General features: G+C 40.1%; 1 protein-coding gene and 1 pseudogene across 2 annotated transcripts in view; both read right to left on the reverse strand.

Annotated features, from left to right (window-relative positions):
• Nucleotides 1-24,546, reverse strand: part of GPC6 (glypican 6) — a 1,077,286-nt gene that overhangs the window by 145,927 nt on the left and 906,813 nt on the right. The window lies entirely within an intron of this gene.
• LOC118009301 lies at nucleotides 14,701-17,329 on the reverse strand (annotated as a pseudogene).

Genomic DNA, 24,546 nt, shown 5'->3' on the forward strand with positions numbered 1-24,546 from the left:
GTGCTAGTAAAATCTGGGGTGTGATAAATGTTTAGAGTTTGTATTCACATTATTAACTCAAGAACAGTAAAATGTGTGAAAACAATCTTTATTTTAACCAAACACAGACCGTCATATAGCATAATTAATGATCTGTGGGAAAAGGCATTTTTCCACCTTTTCAGTTGTGTTCTGCTTCCCAATCTTGCCCCACACAGCCCTCCCTCCCATCTTCCCAGAAATTGAGCTTTATCTCTTATCCCCAGTTTTATGTATATTGATATTCTCTCTACCACCTTACTTTAGATCCACAAGCATTTTTAAGTCTCTTCTTTGACCTTCCCTTCTCTCCTTCATGGGGATTGCCTTGGCCTGCCATCGAGCACCCTCAAACTGTGCAAAGTCATTTGACTCCATTTTCTCACCATGTGTTTATTATTACTGAAACTCCCTAAAATCTGGATTCAGCGTTCACTGCATTATTGATTTGGCTTTCTCAGAAAGACTTCTCATAATTGCCAAATTCAATGACTTAGTCTGAGTCTGAAGCCTCCACATGAATTCTGGAGGACCCAAAAGCGCCCTCTAAGGGGGGCAACCACTCCCTCAGCGAAACTCCACTTTGTTCTTGGCTTTAGTCAGATAATGGTGACAGTCTCCCCATGTTTCCTCTACCTCACTGGTTCCTTTGGCTGTCTGCTTTGTTTGTTCTCCTCATCAAATTCAAAATGTGAGAGTACCCTAGGGTTCTGTCCTTGACCCCATTCTTCTTCAGGCTATGCCCTGCCCCTATGTGATCTCACTCACTTCTTTGTCCCACCCTCCACGGCTGACCATAGTGCAGCTACTCACTATGGGACCCCCAGGCAACAAAGCCAACCACACGCTTCCCAGATCTGGTTTCCTGTCCTTTTAACCTCCTGCTCATTTCTCCTGGAGCACTAAGTCTTGACCCCTTGCCTTCAAAGGCTTTCACAAGGTGATTCCAAGTTCTTTTTGAAGTTTCATTCTTTACCAGTCATTGACATGCCTGGGGCTATTTACATCCTGGAAATTTGAGGAGGAAATAATGCTTTTTGCTTTCCCCTGCATATGCCCGGGGAAAGCTAGGATGCTGCCGGAGCTCTGTCTTTGTTCTTCGCTGCCTCACTCGCTCCACTTCAGAGCCTAGACAAGATCCTGGAGCATATGCTCAGGAAATATTTGTACAATGAACAAAGGTAACAGACATATGCTCAAAATCTGAAAACCAGAATATTAAATAAGCTACTCAAAGTCACCTTCATCTTAAAGCTTTTCCTTATCTCTCCATCTTGATTTATAGTCTCACTTCCTTCGACCTTCCTAGCACTTCTTGTGTAACACATATTTTATCTTGTATTTTAGTATTTTATGCAACGGTCTTAGGGTCCCTCCTGGTTCTTCCATATACGCTCTCTAAGAACAGGTGCATCACATACACCTTGAAGTCCCTGGTGCTCTTAACACAATTCCTTGTATGAAGCAACAGGTCAATACCTACATGTTGAGTGTGTTTTAACTTAAGGACTAACATACTTGCAGTGGAAATCGCAAAGTTCCTACTTCTTGCAGAGTGTCCATCATAAGCATTAGCTCGGGGTATGGTGCTTGGCCTGTCACCTAATCGCTCAGAATTTCATTTCCCTAATAAATGGGGTTAATAATACTTATCTAATAGGGGGACTCAGAGGATTCTTTAATTAATGATGAAGCACATTCCAAGATCCTCGGAGGAAATAAAAAGATAAACATTATTATATCTCTTATTACTGCAGATAGCAGTTATTAAACTTTTGCATAAACAGGGACCAACAACAATTTTAAGCCAAAGTAATAGTTTAATAAGAAGCAGCTAGGGGTTTCCACAGTTGAGCTAACGTAAACACTTTGGCAGAAATTATTCCCTTCTTCTGCTGCTATTAATACTGGACAAGATGAGGTTTTAGAGTCTCTGGTTCTTCACCTGTTTAATTAAGACATTGGACGAGATTATCTCAAAGGCCCCTTATAACTCCCACATTCTTGGCAAATCTTTTATTAACACCTCACATCTCTGACTAATTGAATGGTCTTTCATGCTTTAAAAGAACTGTATACCACTGTAACTGCTTTCCCCTAAGTGTTCCATTTCAGCCAAAGAGTTGAAGGACAAGTGTAGAGTTAAAAAAAAAAAAAATCATTTGACAGTAGAATGTTGTATAAAATCTTTCAGGGCACTGGGAACATGCAAATCTACACTTTTGAATCTTGGTGTCCTAGAAAATTTTTTAGCTCAGGATGGAGAGTAATCAGGAAAGATTCATGTATACTCCACACACAAGCTAATCAGAATTTCTCACAAATCGAAATTAATGTTTCTCATTAGCATTTTCCCTGGGGCTCAAGGTAATGCTTATGAAGTTTCTCCTGGGAGTATTTCAGAGTCCTAGGCAGCTCAGTGAGGATGTCAGGCATTTGGTAACAAACCAAGTAATACTCTGCCTTTTTGGAGGTTGTTTATGGAATGGATAATCTGAAATGTTCGACTGAACCATGAGGAGGGCTTGTAGAGAGATTGTTTTAGAAAACTCCCTCCTTGACTCCTTCTACCTGACTTGAGTGTTCAAAATGGTCTTGAAAAATCAGAACCACTGGAGTGTAGTGCTTTACAGCTCACTCTTTGATGTCTAGTTTAACGTCGTTCTCAGATGGTGTGTTCAGCTGTTTTCAGGATTTGTCATGATGCTTTTTTAAAAAAATTATTGTGGTAAGAAAGATGTAATATAAATTTACCCTCTTAATAGTTTTAGGTGTACAGAGCAGTATTGTTAATCCTCTGTACATTGTGGTATGACAGATCTCTAGAACTTTTCATCCCTGACTGAAACTCTACCCACTGAACAACTTCTTCCCCTTCCCCCAGCCCTTGGCAATCACCATTCTACTTTCTGTGTCTAGAAGTTTGACTACTTTAGATACCTCGTGTAAGTGGAATTGTGCAATGTTTGTCTATCTATCTATCTTTCTTTCTTTCTTTCTTTCTTTCTTTTTTTTTAAAGATTTTATTTATGTATTTGACAGAGAGAGAAAGAGAGAGAGAGAGGGAACATAAGCAGGGGGAGTGGGAGAGGGAAAAGCAGACCTCTTGCCGAGCAGGGAGCCCAATGCGGGGCTTGATCCCAGGACCCTGGGATCATGACCGGAGCCAAAGGCAGACGCTCAACCACTGAGCCACCCAGGTGCCCCCAGTATTTGTCTTTCTGACTGGCTTATTTCACTTAGCATGATGTCTTCTAGGTTCATTGCGTTGTACCTTATGACAGGACTTCCTTCTTTTTTAAACAGATTTTGTTCACAATAAAAGAGTTACTCTCCCAGGTTAATGCCAGAGTTTGGTCTCCCATGGTCCACAAGACAAGTTTTAAGCGGTTTTTTAAAGTACCTGGGTCACATTCAAGGGTTGTCACCGGTACCTCAGAGAAAGTAACAAAAAAACAAAAAGAAAAAAAAAGCAAACTGTAAGCACAGCCCCTCTTCTCACCCAACAGCAATATATTTTCAGTGACAAACTAATTTTTTGCTTCAGCATTACATAGAGAAAATCAGCATCTTCCGGTGATCATCTGACGGTATGGTGGGCGTATGATTCCCCGAGAATTTTGTGCCTACGAATACCATAGTACGATACGGCAGATATAATAAAAGCATAGAGTTTAGCAGCAACCCTGGAATGCTTCTAAGTTTACCTCATATCCCGACTCTTTTCCTACGGAGGCTTCAGAAGGATAAATGGCATGTTTTTTTAGATGAGATATGTTTAAATTCTGCTTTATCACTTACTCTTTGGCTTTGAACTACCTCTTAAAGCCTCAGTTTCCTCCCCGGTGAAATTAATGTCACCTGTGTTCCACAGGGCTGTAGGGGAATGAAACGTGATCAAGGAAGTAGTGGGTCACACTCCTGATATAGCACAGTTCCTGCTACAAATAAGGGCCCCATAAATAAACATCTGACCTTGACCCTTTCTCATACTTGGAATGCTGGTGCTTTCAACTTGCATTGAAATATCTAGGCATCCTAAAAGATCTGTCTTCTGCTCAAAGAAATACTGGCATCTAAGAGGTTGAACGTACAAAAGAGATAAATTAGGAGCTGACTATTTGCTTTACAAAACCAGTCTTTGATTAACAATAAGATTAATGGCTCCCAGTTTTTCCCGCACCTCTTGGTCTGTTTGTAAACCCTGCTCTGAGCTATACATAATTCTCCTCATCCTGAAACGATTTCTTTATAGAGCTTTATAGAGTTCCTCCAAGACTCAAACTCTCACATTTTTGTTTCCCTACAAAAATGTTGTTAAGTGGCAGCGACTAGGTAATTTGTAGTAGGTATTTATGTCTTATAGAGCTTTGAAAGGAAATCCAAATTAGGCCAGCCTGACCTTCCATGCAGGTCATTTCCATATATCCTGGTCCCACCAAAAAGAAAACAAAATGTCCTAAAACCTGAGATATTGTGAATTCCTGCAGGATATGAGATATTAACATTGACCATCATTAAATCTCCTGGTTATAAGTGCTGGTGCTTGACCCAACTATTCTTTTGGCCAAAAATGGTAACAAACAGCTAGTCAGTGGAGTTCTATTTTCTCCAAAGCTTCCAACCTTGGTCCAGAGTGAGGCATCGGAGACGCATAAACACGCACAGATGTGCTTCCAGCCTCCTGTTTCCGAGGTTTCTGGAGCAGGTGATCATTAATGCAAATTTATGGGCCATTACAGAATTTTGAAAAGATGTGTTGTGGTTGAATAAAAAGCATAAGCTTTTCGCACTTACTTTTTAATGACTAAATATGTAAAAAAGGAAAGTTACAGATTTTAGCCCTACCAGTTTCTAGGAAAGGTACTGAGCTGAACATTCCCTGACAGAAACAACAACAAAAAATCTCCCGAAGTAGGGTGAGTTCTTTGGCAAAACAAAAACAAAAACAAAAACAAAAACCGTAGGTCTCCTCGATTTAGAAAAGTGGTATGAGGATTGAAAGCCACCGCTGTCTCTCAAAGAAGGGTCTGTTGTTAGTCCTCCTGTCAGAGCGACAGTGTGGGGTGGCAGAAGCCCATGAAAGGCTCAGTTCGCAGGTTGTGTGTGTGCATGTGGGTGATAGTATTGCTGGAAACTTCTCTCTTGCTTCTTCCCTAAAAAAATTGCTTAGATGAAGAGAAAGCAAATAGCGCAGAGTACTATTAGTTCCTGTTTAAATTTAAAGTGAGGACCCAGCTAAACACGGTTTTATGAAAGGGGTATTTTTAGGAATGAATGGGTTAGTCAGTCAGTCATTGAGAAGTAGATTTTTAAACACGCCACAGCTACCTCTTGGTAAAGAAGTATGTGTGCAATGGAGATGTTTGCTTTCTTAGAAAACACATTTTGTAGGTGTTGTTTTAAATGATTCTGTAGTCACCACAGCTAACATTTCTCCCACCTTGCTGTCCTGACACGGCCAGTTCTGTTTGCTTACAAGAGACACGCGCAGCTGCAATCTGGCCCTTTTGTGATTTTTCCTACATAGCTTTTTGAGATCAGCACAAAAGATTCTGAAATCTTTTTTTTTTTTTTTTTTAGTTTTATTAAAACCAAGGCATGTGGCCATAGCAAAAGCAGATATATTTTTTTTCATGTTAATAGGAAGATCGCTTTGTTTCTATTTTGCTTTATTAAATAAAATGTACGATTTCCTCAGACATCTATTTTTCTGCCCCTAAGAGTAGGAAACACTGATCATAGGAAAAGATCACTTACTGTCACTCTGCTTAGCTTTGCACTTTATGATAAGAAAACCATTTTCTGAGATCTCTTTCAGGCTGAAAATGTTTCACCCAATCTGTTTGCATTTTTAATAACAGTAAAATAAGCAAACCCTCGATAACAGCATTTCCCATTAATTTTTAATAATCTCATGGCTTTTAAGTTGCCCTTTGTATCTTGGTGGGGGAAAACATTCTATAGAAAATTAAACGGGAAGTAAATTTATTTCTGATGCTTTCCTTATTCCTGGAGAGTCAAAGCGTCAATGTCATGGGCTGCCAAATATTTCTGAATGTGTTTCCTCAGAAATGCCACCAAGGTAAACAGCCGAGGTGATAGCTTTTAATTTTTTGCTTAGTAATATTCCCTCTCTCTTCATGGCTGGATTCTCCTTGGCTCCAGAGTGCTAAGCTGTCTCTACAAACAGCCTTTGTGATTGATTACTGCCAGCCCAAGGGTCCCTGGAATTGTCTGTTGGGCCAATGTAAAGACCCGAGTGCAGCAATATTTATCATTCACTAATTCATCAAAGTAATGAAAATTTATTGAACACCTACGGCACACCAGGTCTTGTACAAGGTACTAGGGACATAGTAGTGATCAGTCAGCTGCGGTCAAAACCACATAGCCATGGAGACACAGTGGGGCTTCTGTACATTCTTTGTAAGGTACTTCTATGGTGCTTTAGGTACCAGGAAATGTTTAGGAGAATCTTCATGCCCTGCTACCCAACCCCTCCCTATGCCCAATCTGTTCTGGCTTCAGATGCCTCAGCTGAAAGATGAAATAATACCTCCTTCATTGCACTGGTATGAGGGTTAAATGGAAGATTCTTATGACAGTGCTTAGCACAAAGTGCAATCATAAACGTTGACTATTCTTACTGTCATCTACAATAATGGTGATAGTTCAAAAAGTAATAACTATCATTTATTTTCTGCTATGCATTTATATGATAGGCTCTCCCTTGGGTGTTGTTAAGTATATTATCTGTAATTCTCTCAACAATTCTTTGAGATGAGTCTGACCACTTAAATCCAGAGAATTTAAGTGGCTTGCTCAGGGATGTCTAGTTACTGGGACCACAGGTCTCTTCTTTCTCCGAGGAGACACTCCCCACAGCTGACTAGGTGACAAGAAATGGCTCATGGCTTGAGGATCCAGTCCCCACTGGGGGAATGCTGGGATGTGAGGAGAGATTCCCTCACACATGATCCAGGAATCATGTCCAGATTCACAGCCCTAACACTGGCAATAGTGGGCAGACACCTCAGACGGTCCTGGGTAGATCTATTCCCCTGCTTCCACCCCTACTTCTTTGGATTATAAGATCCACTGCTGGCATGGGGGAGGGCATGGGAAAGCCTTTTCCTGGGCACACGGACTCCAACCAATGCCCCCCTCCCCCCAGGTCATATGAGCTCAAGAGGACTTTGGCATTTCTGGGCACCACTTTCCTCACGTAAAATGAGAAAAGCTAGTTCTAGGATTCCTCCCCTTTATTTATTTTAAAGATTTATTTATTTATTTATTTTAGAGAGTGGGGGAGGGGCAGAGGGAGAAGGAGAGAGAGAGAATCTCAAGCAGACTCTGCTCTGAGCACAGAGACTATGTGGGGCTCCATCCCATGAGCCTGCAACCCCAAGATCGTGACCCAAGCCCAAACCAAGGATCAGACGCTTAACTGACTGAGCCACCTAGGCGCCCTGGACTCCTCTTTAGATAAGGAAGCAAAGGTAAGTATTGAGTGTATTCAGTCTTTACATCTGGTAATTCATTTACTTCTCCCAGTGACCCTATGAGAGAACAAAATTACTATTTATGATTCCATCCAAGGTGGCCCAGGTACTCCATGGTAGACTCAGCCCAGAAATTGAAGTCTGCCCAGTTCCAAAGCTCGAGATCTTTCGGCATCACCACACTGCCCGAAGGTTTGCGTTCCTTTCCCAGCCATGATGACTTGGGCATCTTCATCTTCCAGCAAAGATCCGAGAAGATCTGTTGCCATGTGTATTCTGAAATGGACACCATCCACTCCTGATAGCCAATTTTCAAGGGAGTGGGAAAGAAGAGTCACACTGCAGTGTGAGTTACTATCATCTTCTTGATTCATTTCTTTTACCCTGGATTATCCCAGCATTCTTTTTATCTCCCCTTTTCACATGGCGGCACAATCTCAAGGTTACTTTGGGTCTGGTGGTCTGGAAGTCGATGAAGCTATCCTTCTCACTTTGTGCTACTAAGCAGGGGAAAGATTATCCTACTGCAAATGTTTTTCCTGCACCACCCTATCCTAACCTAAATGCTTGCAGAGCCACGCTCCCGTTGCTGGCAATTTTGCTGAAATGGAGTTTGTAATTAAAATCCTCCTTGGCTTCTATAGTTTCTCTCCTATTCAGCTACATGTTTCAAGCAGTTATTATGCTTAATACAGCAACTTTAAAATGGAAATTAAAAAATTAAGGGGTGGATGCCTAAACGGAAACAAATACCAATAAATATTCTCATGCTATTCCTATATGTAATAGCTTTTGATAACCAGGCCCTCCAGCTTTTGTGTGTATATTTGAAAATAAGCACTTACAGATCCAGCTTACACCTGATATCATTATTCCCCATCCTGCCTTTCTGAGATCATAAAAATAACAAGATTATTCCACCAAAGGCAAATAATACTTAGAAACAATTAGAAAAACTTAATGAAAAGAATAATTAAATGCATGTTAAATAACAATATATCAAACACATTTGTGCTTGGAAAGAACATCTTTTCATGAGCAGAGCTCTGACTGATGTCAGCATGCATCTTCATTCTCTTGGATTCTCACCCAAAATACCAAAATATTTTTCCCTTGTAGGATTGTAAAATAAAGTAGATTCCAGTTCCCAGCAGATACGATAGTGTTTAACATTACCATATTTACACATTAGCATTCCAATACTACAATAGGGAAACAATTCTTGAAACATTCCTCATTTTCAGCACATTATGAGTAAGTAATCCCCATGGCTAGCATTTGTATCTGCCTGGTGACTCTTCCCAAACTGGTTAGCAGCATTTTCAAAAATCCCATTTTAAACTTATCTGTCTAGTTTTTGTTTTTTTTTAAACAAAACAGAATATATGTGTGTTGGAATGAGTATTCTACAAACTCCACTTGACAATGGGATGGTTTCAGGGCATCAGTCTTTCCAGGAGCGGAGAATATTCTGTAGGCCTACATGTACAAGTATGGCGAAAATGAAAGTTCTTCATTTTGCAGGATGTTTTACTCTGGGATATCTCCACCTCCTGGGAATCAGTCTATACTCTCCTACCTTCTTCTACTTTTAGTCTGTTGTTTTAGCTAGAGGCAAAAAAAATTCTCCTTTAAAGGTAATCATTTCTAGAAATAATAGTTTTTCAGATAAACCCCTCGCTATGAAAAACATTTTCTTCTTTGTAAGGTTTCTTGACACAATTAATAAAAAGATATTAAACACACATTAGTTTAGGGTAGTATAGTAGTAGTTTATATATTAATAACTAATATCTAATGTCACAAAATTGCATAGGACTTCATAATTTTTTCACTGCAATTCACTTGAGTAAAGACAAAACAGATAATACTGCTGTCTCTAGAAGGCAAATCAGTTCTAAGGTTTACATGATCAATGTTGGTGTAGCAGCACTAGGAACACAACTGTTTTGTCCTTTGTTGTGGGTAATACTTGTCTATTAATTCAGCTGAAGTTGGCAATCTTGTCCCATGGAATGGTCATGAGCTTACGGTCAAAGAAAACTCTTAAGTCTGTTTCATCTCTACTACATGCTATCCACCAAATAGTTCTGGTTATTCCTAATTTCGGGCACATTATTGGATTGTTTCTTGACTTGTAATTGGGTTACTGCTGAATTGGGAGTGAAGTGATGTGTGCTAATTCCAGGCCAGAGACTTTAATTACCGTTGTGAGACTCTCCGGACCTCTTTTGTTTGTCTTCTACCTTGGCAACTGGCAATGTTCAAGATGGTGGCTACCCCTTCACCCTGAGATCTAGAGTAAGAGGTAAAGAGGTAAGCAAGAGCCAATATAGGGTGTAGCCTGAGTGAGAAATAAGTCTTTGTTATGATAAGCCATCAAGATTTTGGAGTTATTTGTTACTGCAGTGTTACCCAGCCTATCCAGACTGATGCAATAACAAAGTAATTTTTAAGCAAAAAGATCACATTATATAAAGCGAGGGACACAAATTTTATTATGAACCCATGGCTATTAATGTGATTGTTGTCTTGATCCATTAACCTAGGACCACACTAGCCCATATGACAACTGTGTACAATTTAGAATAAATCCCGGCCCCCCCCAGGATGTGTCCTAGAGATCAGAGTGTGACCTGGGTTTCAGGCCCATCAGCCCTCTTGGCTTGGCACCTTATGTTGTGATCCATTTAATTTAAACTAGGCAGTGGCATATTTGGTCTTAATTCCTTGTAGGGCTCACACATGCTAACAATCTTCTTTCTGCTGTCTTCAAAACCATTGATTTCTTTTTATGGTACAAGTATTTTTGCAGTACCTTTGTGTTTGCAAAGACTTTTTCACAAAATGGTAATAATTATAATCATACTTAATTGGCAATGTTGATGCGAGTATCAAATGAGATAATGTATGCGAACAATGCTTTGTTAATTACAAAATTCTTTACCCGGTGAGTCATTAGTATCTCCTCTAATGACTACAGTCTTTGGAAGTAGACAGGCAGATAATTCTGTCATTTTACAGGTGAGGAAGTTGTGGTTCTACGAGGTACAGTGACTTGCCCAGAACCCTCGGTGTGTCATAAAGTCGGGCTTCAGACGGTGTCTTTGGATTCCCAATCCATTTCATCTTCCATTTTCCCACACAAGCTGGAGGAGAGCTGGTGTTTTAGCAGCCCTCTAGCAAACAGGCAGGTGTAGGAAGCATAGATGGTACAATCCAAAACCCTTTGCAGTGTTGAAGATATCATCCTTGCCGATTTATTTCTTTTTTTTTCTCAGTGACGAAATTCTCAGGAAATGATCTCCTTTAGAGAAAGGGCTAAATTCCAGAAGGTTCAGGGTATAGATAAAACCCATTATGCGATGAGAGGAGACCACTGCCATATATTGTTTGTTTCTCTAGACCTAAGTGTGAACTCTGTAACCAGATGGGGATGCTCAGAAAAGAGCCCCCAGCACGTCTCCGTGCCCCACACTTTGCATCTGCATTTCCGAATCTGACTCACAGAGTACAAATTATTTATGTATATAAACTTGCTCTAAGCTAAATCAATTTAAATAAATATTTTATGAGTTTGCTTTACTGTGTGCTGTGTTGATTTTTTCTTGGTAATGATGAGAATCTATTGGTCACTGAAGCCACAGTGTAGGATGGTGGAATGGTGTCACATTTGAAAGAATAATGGCGGTTATGACAAGGGAACATATCTCTCCCGGGAAATGGGTGCAAAAATTAAAAACAAAGGTGCATCACACACAACCGGACACTTATTTCACAGAATGTACAGAGGGTCGGGAGTGGGTAGTAGAAGAACGTGGACACAGGAAACACAGATACAGTTGATTTTTGTTATTTGTGGTAGTTATGATCTGTGAGGTCATTGAGAACACTGAATTAATGAATACTAAACAGTACATTGGTCTTAGGGAAATTACAGGGTTAGGTTCCTGCGAGTCTCTGGTCAACCAATCAATACACAGCCTTTTAAATGTACATCTGTTCTATTTAAAGATATATATATATATATGTAATTCATTAACAATGGACTCAAGGCCAACAGCACTATAAATCATACCTAAACGAAGCTTCTCTAACACATGCATTTTCTCCATGAGGTATATCACAGCCTTCTCACACTTAGGACAACCAGACAGCACTTCAGCCCTAAGCTTGAGAGGGGCCATTTTAAACAGTGACATTACCAAAAAAAGAAAGTAAGAAAGAAAGAAAGAAAGAAGAAAAAGGAAAAAACCCATTAACATTAGACAAATGTGGCACTAAATAGATGGAGAAAAGGATGCTGTTTACAGTAGGAGAGCTGAAAACAAGAAGGCAGAGCATTGCCTTGTTTGACCTCAGGTGGCAGCGTGCATCCTGGGCGACTCAGATTTTTGCCACTTTGCAGATGCCTGCGAATGATGGACTGCAGGGCTCTGTTGAGTACTGATTTTGGGGTTACACAGAAACTTTACAAATATGGAATTCATTAATGATTATCAGGGTTTGATTCCTGGCTCTGCTACTTCTGAGCTCGACCATGTTACACATGGGTTCTGAGCCTTAGTCTTCTCATGTATAAAGGGCTGATGATACTGTTGTTTAGAGTAGCGGAGAATTATATGAAAATGGGCATAAGGCACACAGTATGTAGTAGAATTTTAATAAATGATAGCTGCATTATTATCATCATGGAGCAACATAGGGAGGAGAAAACATCTTGGCAGAATAGAAAAGGTATAGGTGGTGCCAGAAAAATCTGGTTTCCAATCCAAGTTCCATTACTTGGTAGCTGTGTGACTCTGGACAAGTTATCATTTGTCCAAAGTCAGAGACTCAATTTTCCGCTCTGTAAAATGAGCACGATAATATCAAACTCACAATCATGTCTAAGTGTGTGTTTGTAGAGTAAATTGACATAGTACGTGCTTTAGCATATAAGGACCTCAAAAAAAGTCCATTTCATTCTCCATATCCCTATATTACTTCATCATCAACTAGAATTTTTAGCCAATTGATATGGGTATTTATAATTTTTTTTAAAAGGGAATATCCTTTCAACCTGCCCAATGGTTGCATAGTATGTGAAATAAAGGCAATCAGGCATTCATGGGCACACACATACACACACCACCATCTTCTTCCCCTTCCATGTAAAAAAGAGAGAAGGAAAGAAACTTTGGGCAATTTTTAAAATAGTTTTCAAAAGTAGGATTTGGCAATTACAATGCAAAAGAGAAAAAGGGAATTTGGCCATTATTCTTTAAAATGTTTCAAAATTTACTTCATTTTAAGGGTTTCCTAGTTTACTCAGCAAAGGACACTTGACTAGTGAGAGAGACTATCTGGGAATTTGATAGAAGAGGGGGCTTTTGTGTGGGTTAAACAAAGGTTCAGTGACAACGAGTAAGATGGTGGGGCCCCCCGAGATGATGTCCATGTCAGATTACAGCTAAACCACAGACCGGGAGTGGTTTCCTGATAAACTGAGTTTAAGATAAACTAGGACACTTGGCAGGGGAATTGAGAAACAGATGAAATGAAGAACTGTTAGAAAATCTATTTGAAACTTGTCTCTTTTAGATATTTCTTGATTTCATGCACCATCTAATTATGTAATATCTATTAAATACACAGATCCAGGCACAGGCAAGACATTCATCTAGAATATGCCTGCCTCTTGATTAAACAGTCCTGGAAAAGTTTGATCTTTCCGACTGCACTCTCAGTACTGAGGATCATCCTGACCTTGTGTCCACAACCCAGGTAAGGAAGAGTAAAGAACAACAGCCCATTAGGCTGGCTGAAAAGTTAAGCTGACTTAAAGCAATGGCCACCCATTCATCATTTCCTAATGGGTCTTCAGCAACACGTTCACCAGAGATAAAGGTAAGAAGGCCCTTTTTTTTCGTTCTACTTCTTGGACTTCTGCTCCTACAGGGTATAATCTAGAGCTTCCCCTGCATGTTTCTAGTTTAGAGATCTGGGCTTGTCTCCAAGACTGTACAAATTCCTAAAACATGTATGTACAGTCTTTCATCACTCAGCTTATTTTGAAAAGAGCATTGATCTGAAATATGAACGAGGCTCTGGTTTGTACTGCCAACGGCAAGTCTATAAACAGTTTATTTGTGCATCAATCTTCATGGGTATGACTGAGAATTAATATTCCCATTTTGTTTGAGACAAAAACCCAGACATGAAGAGATTAAGTAACTAGAATGAGGCAGCAATGCAAGATTTAGAAAACAAACAAAAAACAAACCCTATTACTAGATAAAAAAAACATGTAGTCAAGAACTAGAAAGTTCTTGACTTCCAATTCAGATTGCTCCTAATTGATAGACTGTGCTTTTAGTTCTCAATTGAAATTAATGATATTCAGTGGCTGTTTAAATAATGCAAATGAACAAGTTTTTAATCATACCCTTGACTATTACCCAATTTAAACCCGTGCCTTACAGCTTCATTTTAGAAGCTTTGCTCTTGTTAATCACAGTATCTTGTTAACTATTGTCAGTCTCTGCCAAAAAAATTTTTTTTTCTAGAAAAATAAACTGAGAATTTAACAATCTGCTTTGCAGAAATTTTCAGTGAATATGATTATAGTGAATATAAACAGTTCAGAGTGGAACATATGGGGTTCTAACATGATCCTGTCATATAAAATTAGATTAAAAGTAAAGTTGAAATGGGATCACTCTGTTGTACGGACATATGAGTATGCTAACAATTACTCTCAGAAAATGCCTTTTATATTTCAGGTCTAACCATTGTTAAGTGAGTTTTAATTTAAATGTCAGTTTCCATAAAAAATAACTGGGCTTGGAGATTGTTTTTGTACCCTCATGGTTTTAAGAAGGTAAATTTTAGTGATTTTAGTTAGAGCAGTTTTATTAGTTTTGTTGGGGTTTATTAGTTCCCTTAGAAGACCAATGTATCACTTATTTTAAAATGAGTGCTTTACTTTTGGGAAAATATGAAAGAATCGATCCTAGCTTTCAAGTCAAGGACTTTTAAATGTGAACATTACACGATCCCATTCACCAGGTCAGGCTGTTCAGCTATTTACGGATAAATCTTTAAAACAAGACAGTTCCATGGAGCTCATACCGAGAAACTCCTATGGAATGGTAGTCACCAGATAAGAAAAGTTTTAAGGAAAATTTTAAGCTGAAGTCAACTTGTCCCTGTATGACCCAACACTTTGTGTCCTAATCAAATACTCATATAAATTTGCTTGTAAGAGTCTGGGGCTGAATTGTGTCCTTTCCCCTCCCGATTCACATGTTGAAATCCTAACTCACAATACCTCAGAATGTGACCTTATTTGGGAATTGGGTTATTGCAGATGTAATGAGTTAAGTTGAGGTCATGGTCGAGTAGGGTGGGCCCCTTATCCAATATGACGTGTGTCCTTATGAACAGAGGAAATTTGAACACTGACGTGTGTGCAGGGACATCACCATGGGAAGCCTGGAGTTATGTTGCCATAAGCCAAGGAACCACCAGAAGGGAGCAGAGACGCCTGGAATGGATCCTTCCCCAGAGCCTTCAGAGAGAGCCTGGCCCTGCCAACACCGGATTTCAGACTTACAGCCTCCAGAACTGTGTGAGAATACATTTCTGCTGTTTAAATTGTTTAAGCCTCTCTGTTGGTGGAGCTTTCTTATGGCAGACTTAAGCAAATGAATACAGGGTCTTTTTGGAAAAAGAGATGGTCTCTGTTTTTCTCCTTTGATGTCTATACCAATACTGAAGGGGTTTTGTCTTTCATGAACAGGAGCATAAACTTCCTTGAAAGAGTGCTAATCCTGACCCTTCGGATCTGGTCTCTAAATCACTAGTACAGAATATCTAGACAAGCTGGACTTTTTTTTAGAGATGGAGGGTGATGGTCTTCATGGAGTTTGGAGTGCAGGGAACATGCGAGTGAGTCCAGGGAAGAGAGGATGTTCTGACCACTCGTCTCTGTCCTTCATTTCCAGGACGGTTCGGGGGATTCATCTGTCAGTGTGATACAACCCCCTCCTTCCAATGGCTCCAACTCAGTGGGAGTATTTCTAACTGTGCAGGACACTGGCTCAGTGCATCTTTCATTTCTCTTAGAAATTACATCCTATTACTTAGTGTTTTAGGTAAAAGGCAGTGTCTATAAGTTCAGCTAATATGAAGAAGTTCATGAGGACTAAATGTTTGTGCCCTTTTGAAAGTCCTATGTTGGAATCCCAGCCCCTTATGATGGGAGTAGGAGGTGGGGCCTTTCGGAGGTGATTAGGTCAGGAGAATGGAGCCCTCCTAAAGGGGATTAGTGCCCTCAGGAAAGCCTTACAAAAGAGAGCTCCCTAGGCCCTGATATGCATGGGACCCAGAGAGAAGACAGCCTTCCATGAAGCTGGAAGTGGGCCCTCACCAGACACTGAATCTGCTGGTGCCTTAATCTTGGATTTCCCAGCCTCCAGAGCTATAAGAAGTAAACTGCTGTTGTTTCTAAGCCACCCAGTCTATGGGATTCTGTTAGAGCAGCTGGAACTGACTAAGGCACAGACCAATACCTTTTGAAACCTGCCAAGCCCAGGATGCTGGAAAAAGTTGGGTTATGAAGACACCTGAGTGGCTCATAATGAGGCCCCTGAACTGTTCCTCGTACCTCCATGGGGGAGACAGAGTTTCACACTAGCACTGAGTGTGCCTGGGCTCTGGGATAGGCTCTTGATAGTTACTAAGTCCTTCACAACACTCCCGCAAGGTCAATACTATCTCCCCCGCCCCTTTTTTTTTTACATGAAGACATTTTATTATTTTGCTATATAACACATTAGTGAATATACTCAATTGCATTTTCTCAAATGGCAAATGAGACACAAGATAACATCTTTTTGATTCCTGAAAACCTCAGTATCACCTGTCTTTTGGAGGATTCAGTTTCCTACGACATCTATGATACTGTCCACGAGGATACCAACGGTGCTTAGTAGTAAAGAACATTTTGCTAAGTTTTTCTATCATGGGTCCTTGCTCAAAGTGCTCATATTTTTCTTCGAATCTGGTTTTCAGTACTTGGTCATGTGTTTCTTCATTATTATGCACAGGATCTGGCCGAGGGATAGGTTTTGTATGTTCATATGGAATGTCCACAGAAGGGTAGTAGCATACTATCGTCCTGCCATCCGATGTCAAAGCAAGCTCTACTTTGCAATTATAGTCATCTGGTAGAGAAGAATATATAGATTTATTACAAACACAATATAAAGCTCTGTTTTGAATTGGAAAGTTTCCAGATAGTTCTGTTTGATATCGCCCATTTTACTGCAGCTAACGCCATGGTGAATCAAGATGCTTATTAGGTGGTGTGAAAGAAGATGATTTGAAGAGAGACTGATTTTAAAATCTTCTTCCAGGTATACCTATTTTCATCCCTGACAGCCGCTCACCGTGAGCCTGCCATCTTATCTCCAATACTATCTCTCTTTTATAAATGAGGACATAGTGACTCAAGGTCAGGTAACTAGTAAAGGTCAGCACCAGCCCTCCGAAGCTCAAGCTTTTACTCTTTCTATATCTGTATTTTTGCTTAAACAGCAGTTGACCCTTTCAAAGGACATGCTGTTATTATTATTATCGTCCCTATTGTTGTTGTTACTCTATTGCCCCAAACGTATTAGGGTAGGGGAGTGAGAGACACAAACACACCCTATAGTGTTTCTGATACTCAAAAGCATATATGAGCTGGTACGGCCTATGGGAGTACTTATCTTCTATACTTTTTGTTTATGATCACATACAATTTTATAAATTAGGATTTTTATTTATTTTTAAAGATTTTATTTATTTATTTGACAGATAGAGAGAAAGCACAAGTAGGCAGAGAGGCAGGCAGAGGGAGAGGGAGAAGCAGACTCCCCACTGAGCAGGGAGCCCGACATGGGCCTCAATCCCAGGACCCTGGGATCATGACCTGAGCCGAAGGCAGCCGCTGAGCCACCCAGGTGCCCCTAAATTAGGATTTTTAGAAATACTATAAAGTAGTGTTTCTCTCAGTATCTTCAAGAATGACCACTGTTATCAGAATAAGCTGGGATGCTTATAAAAATACAAAGTCCAGAACTCTACAGAACACCGAACACTGGACTGAGCTGGAATGGGCAGAGGCTGCTGCGGAATCTGCATTTTTAAAGAGTACCCCCAGGTGGTTCTTATGCAAATTAAATTTTGAGAGCCATTGCTATAAAGGTTGGGGAGCAAAGGTCTCTCAGGGAAATTCTTTGCCTCTGGCACACCGAGCTTCTACGTGCACAACTTCTGCCAGGCTCCAGTTACTACCAAGTGCTGTAGCAGGTGCAGAAGCCTGGGGGTACGGGAGGGTCACAAAAAGGACAGCACTTCTGCAAGGCTCACATCAGAGGGAAAGAGTTGCAAACTTTGTTCAAAACAGTTTAACAAGTGTATTTGAGCTCAGCTTAGAGGTGCGAGCCACGGCTGTGGAATAATGGGGTGCACTGGGATTCCGAACATCTTTGTCAAAGAAAATGTGGTGCTGATAGCCCCAAACAAATTCTATCATCTTTATCACTCCCATCTCATGAAAGACTCAGCCTCAAGCAGTTGCTCCTCTATCATTTATCCAAGGTGGACAGTGGGCACCATGTGAATAAATGGATAGTTTGGTTTTGATTTACACAAAGTTCAGGAGCAGAACCAACTACCCACATTTGAAATGATCTCACAGCTATGCTCTCTAGCTTAAAATGCCTCACTTCTTCCATTTTTATAGGAGGAGAGGAGCACTGATCATCTGAAGGACTGCTTGATCTTATCGGGCAATTTCAGTTCCCTGGAGTCCTATTTAGGAAAGAAGGGTTTCAGGATTCTCAGCGGCCTGAAATAAGGGAGTTTTATGTGTACTTCACGTTCTCTGATAGAATCCAAACCTGTGTCAAAACTCATACAGAGCCATTACGAAATGCGTGTGCTTTAGTTCTGGAGTGGGGAAGAAATACCAGTCCATCCTGAAATGGCAACCATTGATAACTGCCGTACTTGCGAAGTGCTATTGTGTCCGGCCTCAGAGAGCATCTCCTGTACTCTTTACGGCGCCTCCATGGAGGTTTTATCATGTCCATTGTACTGATGAGAGCATGGAGGTCCTGGGAGATTATGCCCTGGTTACTCAGAGAGTTAATGGCCAACCTAGGATTAGAACTAGTGTCTGTGTGATGCCAATGCTTGTGTTTATAACCATTACACTTTCTGTTATGTTTCTGCTTCTCTTTCTATTAAATGGGATATAGACATGGTTTTGTTGGAGGGGATGATAACAGTTTTTCATAGGTTGAGCTCGAGTTTTTCTACTGAATGCCGTGTTCGGCACCCTCGAACAATGATGAGACAGAATGACTAATAGGGCTATAGAATATTCTGTAACCCAACCATCGCTGTGGCTTTAAGGATGGGATGTTGCCATGCCCTCTCAAAGACAGACCTGTCCCTGGATTCACAATAGGTTCAATGAGCGTATAGATTCTCACTCATTGCTGTCCTTTTGCTTCCTCTTTCCATATCCTACTATTTCAAAATGGGTATAAAGAGACTATGTTCACAAGGGAAGGTATATCTGACATTTTTATTTCCATACAAACATGCCTAAAGTCACTGATTTAAAGTTCAGAAACAGGTGTAAGTTTTGGACACTTCTGAAAATAAAAATATCTCCATGTTTACACACTGTTGGTGTAGATTAAGCTGAAACGATATAATTTTGCCTGATTTGCAATCTATACTTACTAACATTGGGATCCCAAACAGTATTGCTCTTGGTTATCCTGTCTCATTATCATGCAAGGATGTCAAATGCTGCATTCGATTTGCAAAATTCAAGCTGAAGTTAGGAATTCACAAAAGGTGGTAATGGTAGCCCCTTGTTAATACTCATTATCTGTAATGTGCACAGGGGCATTGCCAATCACACACTGATACCCCCATTTTGTAGATGAGAAAACTGAGTTCATAAGTAGTTTGACCAAGCCACACTGAGACCCAGGGCTTCGGAGTTCAAACCCAGGCTTGTTGACTTCCACATAAGACTGTGTCACCGGAGAAGAGACATTCCCAGCTTGTTGTGAAGTGAGCCTCACTTATAATAAAAGAGAAGAACTTAAACGTTTTTGCTTTTTTCTTTGTTGAAGTTCATACCATATTTGGGGTAGAGTGGAGAAAAGCCTTATCTTATCTTCAACTATAAACTGAGGTTTTTTAAAGTGAGTTTCAACGTTGTGGCGGAGGTATGTGAATAAGCTGGCTCTGGAGACCAGCCTGGGGAATGGAGCACGTGGAGGTGAGTAAGTCAACTTTCAAAGGCCTGACAGTTCTGCCTCCTGAGAAAGGCCTGGACACCTCTTGGAAGTCTTCTCAGGGTCATGTTTAGCCTTGGAATGCTGTTCTCTGATCACTCTGATTTCCTTGAAGTTAGGACAAGTGATGCAAGATCGGTAAGAATGCTATCAACTTTTCACAAATGCATAATAATCACTGCTTATATTAATAGAGTGTTTTCTAGTACACAAAGTACTTTCTTGTACTCTTGTTCAACAAACCAAAAATATCTCCAAGATCCAAAGTTCATGCCATAGATTGAAGCAAGTCACATTGTTCCTCGGTTTCTTCCTGTGTAGGTGGGGATAATAACATCACACCTAGCCACAGTGGGGGTAATTACATATTCTCACAGGGTAGCTTAAGGGAAGTCTACACTTCAGAAGAGGTGAGCAAAAACAAGATTCCCTAGTTTGCTTAGAGAGGGATGGGCACAATGAAGAATAGAGTGCAGATTGGAAAAACAACCGTTTAAAAAGCATTAATATATGTTTGGGAGAGGTCAACTCTTTTATTCTTGCTACATATTCATATCTGTCTGTCTTTTCAGACAAAGAATAGGAACTAATATTCAAAGTTCATTTCAGGGGCTCCTGGGTGGCTCAGTCATTGAGCAGTTAACTCTTGATTTCGGCTCAGGTCATAATCTTGGAGTCCTGGGACTGAGCCCCACACTGAGCCTTAAGTTGAACCCTATGTCAGGCTCTGTGCTCAGTGGGGAGTCTGCTTGAGGAGACTCTTTCCGTCTCTCTCTCCCTCTTTCCCCCCAAATAAATAAATCTTAAAAAAAGAAATGAAAAAAAAATTCATTTAAAAAACATACTTGAAATACAGAGTATCATAACAGTGTGATAATACCTTTTGGGTTATATGGAAATATTGATGGTTATTTGAAAGCTTATTATTAATGAAGTTAAATCTATTCCCTTTGCTTTTGATATCTGCCTGGTTCTTTTGTCTAGGTTTAAAAGCAAAAAACTCATGCATGGAAATATAAAATATAACAGGTGTATATTTGTTTAGTAGGATCCTTTTCCATTAGAAAAGAAACTAAAATTCTTGAGACTAGATTCTCCTTTCAATAGAATCAAATATAGAATTTGAGGTCAGGGGTGCCTGGGTGGCTCAGTTGGTTAAGCGACTGCCTTCGGCTCAGGTCATGATCCTGGAGTCCCTGGATTGAGTCCCGCATCAAGCTCCCTGCTCGGCGGGGAGTCTGCTTCTCCCTCTGACCCTCCCCCCTCTCATGTGCTCTCTCTCATTCTCTCTCTCTCAAATAAATAAATAAAATCTTAAAAAAATAAAAAAAAGAATTTGAGGTCAGTTTTGTAACTCCGAAGTCCTGGTAGTTCTCACTGAAGGCTTGGACCTATCCATGTAAATGCATCAGGACAAGAAATCTGGTTTGTAAGTGTCAACGTAAGCCTATGTTATTATGCAAGTTATAGGGTCACTGAACATCGAGGGAACACTGTTTTTCCATTTCCATCTGTCCCATTTGTGTATCACACATTTACAAAGTGTGTAGAAAAAACACACATAAGAAAATGATTCTTTTAGGCCAAGTCTGCCTGCCTACAGTTATGTGAATTGGGAAACCTAGACAGACAAAGCCCACGACAGAATCATATTCCAGAATTCACAGAAGCAGATGATTGCAGAACCAGTTGGAATGTTGAGAGAATTCTAAGCCCTTCATATTCACACACACACAAAAAATCAGCTAGTTACGAGCTGGGAGTAGACATGAATTTTATCATCCAGAAACACCACTCAAATTCACTGCCCTAGCTTGCATAATAGTTCATGCTCTGTAAACTCATTCCTGAAGGAAACATTAGGGGTACAGCGTTTGTTCTGTGTGTGTGTATATGTGTGTGTGTAGGAGTGGGAGACAAACGGACATTTGACATAGGTCCTTTACTATTTGAAATTTTACACATTCTTTTTTTGTTAAAGATTTTATTTATTTATCTGAGAGAGAGAGAGAGCATGAGCAGGGGAGATAGACAGAGGGATAGGGAGAAGCAGGCTCCCCTGTTGAGCAGGGAACCAGATGTAGGGCTTGATCCCAGAGCTCCAGGATCATGACCTGAGCTGAAGGCAGATGCTTAACCAACTGAGCCAACCAGGCACCCCAGAATTTTACACTTTTTAAAAAAAGATTTTATTTATTTATTTATTTGTCAGAGACAGAGAGAGAGGGAGCGTGCACAAGCAGGGGGAACAGCAGGCAAAGGGGGAAGCAGGCTCCCTATTGAGCAAGGAGCTCAATGAGGGACTCGATCCCAGGAACTTGGGATCATGATCTAAGCCGAAGGCAGACGCTTAACCAACTGAGCCACATAGGTGTCCCAATTTTACACATTCTTAAGACAAGAGACCAAATTAAAAAAAAATAGTTGTCCAGATTCTTATCTTTCTTTTTCTTTAAGTGTAATGTCATACCTTATATTGTATCTTTGCCCAAGTGCTGAAAACAGTTTAATTAAATGTACCTATTTCAATAAATTCCTTGGGCAAATAGACTACCATAGGGGCACATAAAGAATGTGAACATTAATTGCATTTGAGATTAGCCCTATTGAATTAAATTCTCACACACAGATGCCCTTTGTTCTTAAGCCATAAATAATAGGTGTTTATATGTCCAACTACTGATACATTTACTGTACAATAATCTTTCCATCAGTTCAATCTGGAAAGAATCTCCAATCTAAGTAAATAGTAAAAAAAAAAAAAATCTACTTGAAAATTACCCCGAAGGAACATTGATGCTATATTTTATTATGTGCAGTGCTTTGGGGAGAAATAGCTGGACTCTTTGCCTTCCTAATAAAAAAATCTTTAGGTAACTCCAGTTCAAAATAAGTTTTGTAATATACAATACCAAAAAAAAAAAAAAGATAAAACCAAAGTACCTCATAAAAAATTCAATTTGCTGATAGATTAATTAAATTCCCTACCTACCCAACCCTGACTGAATCTGGCCCAAGGGGGTAAAGTTGAAAGATGAGTTTGCTAATTAATGTTAATACGGTGAATGGCACAATTAGAACAAACTCACAAAAGAATGAACATCCCTTGGTGAGAGAGTCAGTACAAGTGTGCAGGGGAATTCTCCAAATATGCACAAGCTATTTAGCATAGAAAACTGAAATTCTATTAAGTTTGATTTGACAATGATAATGCCTGAGGTAACCTTATAGAGAAATGTAAATCAAATATGAAATAACTATTATTTCAGGATTACTGTAATCACACTTTGATAACTTCAGTCCAAAACTCAAATCCTGAGAGACTGATATCTTAGGCTTTTCTGATCACAGACACTTGGGCAATAAAAGAATACTTAACATACCATCCTAACCCCATTGTAAATAGAACAAAAGAGATTTTCAGAAAAATGCATATTTCCATATTATTCTTTTAAGATGTGTAACAGGTAAAGTTGATTGTGTGTATTTATTCTGCTGCAAATGGCTGCAATTCTTCCCTCTCTGTGTCGCATTCCTTGCAAAGTGATTTGCAGTTTCTCCCATCAAGAAGCAAAGTGTATTTCTTGATTCCTTCGTGCTGAATGTCCTGTGCTTTGCTTTACTTAATAGAATGCATGGAGGTGATGTCATCTAGTTCCAAATATAGGCCCCAGGAGGCTTCCTGGTGCCGCTCAATCTAACCTTGCTACCACCAAGTGAACATGGCTGGGCTAGGCTGCTGGAAGATGACAGAGCACAAGGAACTGGGACACATCACCCCAGCAGAGGCTATCCCGGATCATTTAGTCTTCAGCTAACCTAAAAGCTCACTGCAGAAGCATGAGTGAGCCCAGCAGAGACCAGAAGATCCACCCAAATGTCCCTAGGCCCAATAGCAGGTTTTAAAAATCTTGAATAAGTAGGGGCGCCTGGGTGGCTCAGTTGGTTAAGCGACTGCCTTCGGCTCAGGTCATGATCCTGGAGTCCCTGGATCGAGTCCCGCATCGGGCTCCCTGCTCGGCAGGGAGTCTGCTTCTCCCTCTGACCCTCCCCCTCTCATGTGCTCTCTCTCTCTCATTCTCTCTGTCTCAAATAAATAAATAAAATCTTAAAAAAAAAATCTTGAATAAGTAAATGATTAGTTTTCTAGTAAGCTGCTTAGTTTGGGGTATTTTGTCATGCAGCAAAAACTAACTGATACACACTTGCAAAGAACTATTAGTGTTCCTTAAATGTTTATAAGATATTGCTCATACTGCCAAATTTGGAATGGTCACAGATGATGATAATAATAATGATAATAATAGCTATTTTTAATGACCTTAGCCACTCTGTACCTTTCTAGATACAGAAAAACTTCTTCCAAGTTGGAGGGAGAAAGACAAGTTAAGAGCAAAGGCTTACATTCTGGCTCCAGCACTTAGTAGTATTGATACTGACTCAATAGTCCCATGTCTGTGCTTTGGTTTCCATGCGTGTCCAGTGGAGAAGTGACAGTGCATATGCAGTATGGTGGGTGTAAGGATTCACTGAGAGAACAAGATGATGTATTTCACTCACGCAGTGCATGTTTCCTCAAAATATATTTGCTTCTTATGATTATTTAAAGGGCCTCCAAACAATTTACCTTGAGGGATGTGAGGGGTATCACTGCACAAGGGAAGATGCTATGG

The sequence above is a fragment of the Mirounga leonina genome, unplaced genomic scaffold (genome assembly GCF_011800145.1).
Source record: "Mirounga leonina isolate KUSES-001 unplaced genomic scaffold, KU_Mleo_1.0 Mir_127, whole genome shotgun sequence".
Lineage (NCBI taxonomy): Eukaryota > Metazoa > Chordata > Mammalia > Carnivora > Phocidae > Mirounga > Mirounga leonina.